Source organism: Mandrillus leucophaeus, unplaced genomic scaffold (assembly GCF_000951045.1).
Source record: "Mandrillus leucophaeus isolate KB7577 unplaced genomic scaffold, Mleu.le_1.0 Scaffold357, whole genome shotgun sequence".
NCBI lineage: Eukaryota > Metazoa > Chordata > Mammalia > Primates > Cercopithecidae > Mandrillus > Mandrillus leucophaeus.
In genome coordinates this window covers 179,375-182,289 of record NW_012103776.1, presented here as the reverse complement: position 1 = coordinate 182,289, position 2,915 = coordinate 179,375, and the positions used below count along the sequence as shown (strand labels likewise).

General features: G+C 39.7%; 1 protein-coding gene across 1 annotated transcript in view; it reads right to left on the bottom strand.

Moving 5' to 3' along the window:
* The window catches only part of LOC105546367 (zinc finger protein 777-like), a 374,731-nt gene that overhangs the window by 300,321 nt on the left and 71,495 nt on the right, over nt 1-2,915 (bottom strand). The gene's annotated exons all lie outside the window — the stretch shown is intronic.

Sequence of the window (2,915 nt, the reverse complement as noted above, 5' to 3'; positions counted from 1 at the left end):
TTGCTCTGTTGCCCAGGCTGTAGTGCAGTGGTGTGATCTTAGCTCACTGCAATCTCTGCCTCCCGGGTTCAAGCGATTCTCCTGCCTCAGCCTCCTAAGTAGCTGAGATTATAGGTACACACCACCATACCCGGCTAATTTTTGTATTTTTAATAGAGACGAGGTTTCACTATGTTGGTCAGGCTGGTCTCAAACTCCTGACCTCATGAACAAAGTCTTAAGTTTTCTTCTCTTCCTAGTAGTGTCTCCTTTTCTTTTTCTGTTTGCTTTCATCTATGTTTTTTTATGTGAGAGATGTTGCCTCCAAAGTCTGTGGATCTTTAATCACTCATTTGTAAATCAAGAGTGAGGTGACTGATGCTGATTGGGTTCCCTCTGAGTATGGGTGGCACTTGTTGGCTGATGGCTTCATAGTAGGGAGATCCAGAAAAGCTTGATTTTGCAGATCACATGCAAGGACTCCAAATGGTATCGCCCGGCTCCAGCCAGAAAGTGTAATGTGGCTACCCGTGAGCTGGGGTCACAGAATAGGGGAAAGGGATGGAGAAAGTCTCACAGTTTAGCATGCAGGCTTCCCCTCAGTCCTCTCTAGAATGGGCAGGGACTTTCTCTTGTCTGGCACTGTAGCCGTGTTACCGTGCCACGTGCACTGTATCCATTCAACAAATGCTTTCTGAATGGATGAGTGAATTCCACTATTTCTAGTTGAGCAACCATCACAGCTACTCCGAAGTCTGGACTTCCTCTGGATCAGCCTTTCAAGTGGGAAACCTCTCTCGCATCTGGATTACTCCATGGCAGAAAGGATTGGGGGTCTTTCTGCTTTGGAAATAGAATTTCAACCAGGGCTTCTGTTTCCAGCTCCGTGACAAAGGTCTGCGCTTTGGGCTCTAGGGCCTCCAATTCCTGAGCCCTTCTGGGGTTAGGGTCACCTTGGGAGTCAGTTTGCTTCTCTGGCTTCTGTCACTGAAGATATTTAGCTTTCAGCATCATCAGGTCTGTGAAATCAGTCATCCCTCCCGAACTGGGATGACATTTTCTGTTAATTTAATTCCGATTCTCTTTGTCCTTTCAGTGAAAATCTCCTCTAACACAGTAAAACACATCAGTTAATCTTCTGATTTTGTTTTTCTTGAAGATAGACCTCTTGGAATAGCCTGTATAACTGCTCTGAAAATGACATAAAGATTTTTTTGAGCAAAGGAAAACACAGTATTTATCAGCTAACCTCCCTAAAGAAAATATTGGAGTATTCTTCAGGCAGAAAACATGTATGGAATGTTGGATATGCAAGGGAAGAAAAACAATAACGAGAATAAACAGATGTGTTGGCCAGATGCAGTAGCTCACGCCTGTAATCCCAGTACTTTGGGAGGCCAAGGTGGGTAGATCACTTGAGGTCAGGAGTTTGAGACCAGCCTGGCCAACATGGTGAAACTCTGTCTCTACTAAATATACAAAAATTAGCCAAGCACGGTGGCGGGCATCTGTAATCTCAACTACTTGGAAGACTGAGGCATGAGAATCACTTGAACCCAGGAGACGGAGGTTGCAGTTAGCCGAGATCGCACCACTGCAGCCCAGCCTGGGCGATACAGCGAGACTCATTCTAAAAAAAAAAAAAAAAAGAATAAATAGGTGTGTCATGTAAATAAATATTGATAGTATAACACAATGATAATATCTAACATAGTTTAAAATATATAGATAATTACAACACACAGCAACATTACATAAGATGAGAATAAATGGACTTAAAGTGTTTTAAGGTTCTTGCGATTTCATGGAGAGAGGGTCAATGTACCATTGGTATTAAATTTTGACATGCTCAGCATACATGCTATGCCCTCTAGGATAATTATAAAAAAAGAAGAGTAACAAAAATGAACTAGGAAGCAAAGTACAATAGAGGAGATCAATGAAGACAAAAGTTGGTTCCCTGAAAAGATTCATAAAGGCCAGAAATCTCTGGCAAGACTTTTAAGACAAAAAAATAGAATACGAAAATACCTACTACTAGGAATTTAAAAGGGAACATTACTAGAGGTAACACAGATTAGATGGAAATTCAAAGTTAAAATATGATAAACAACTTTAAAAAATTGAACATGTAGATAAAATGGTAAATTATAGAAAACCCAAATTTACAAAACTTACATATGCAGAAATAGAAAGCTGGAATGCTCCTATGACTATTAAAGGAATTAAATCCATCATTTAAAACCTTTCCCAAAGAAAACTCTAGACTCGGATGGCTTCACCAATGAATCTAACCAAACATTTTAGAAGAAACAATGCCTCTGTTATACATAGCCTTCCAAACAACACGAATAAAGGGAGAATTTCTCAACTTAGTTTATGAGGCCAAAATAACCTTAATAACCTAAATCTGACCAGGACATTGTGAAAAAGGATAATTGCAGGCCAATATCACTTATGAATGTAGATGAGAAAATTCTCAAAAAGTACTAGCAATTCAGCAAATCATAAACAAGATAGTATGTTCTGATCAGTTGAGTTTACTCCAGAAATGTTGACTTAACATTTGTAAATCAATCAAGGTAATGTTAATGTCACCACATTAACAGAGTAAAGAAAAAAATCATATGATAATTTCAATAGATACAGAGAAAAGCCCTGATAATATTCAACATCTATGATTTTAAAAATCATCCATTATAATAAAATAACAATAAAAATCTCAGTTTAAAAATAGAAAGGGGCTGGGCACAGTGACTCACACCTGTAATCCTAGCACTTTGGGAGGCTAAGATGGGCGGATCGACTGAGGTCAGGAGTTCAGGACCAGCCTGGCTAACATGGTGAAACCCTGTCCCCGTCTCTACTAAAAATACAAAAAAAATTAGCCAGGCATGTTGGCACACGCCTGTAATCCCAGCTACTTGGGAGGCTGA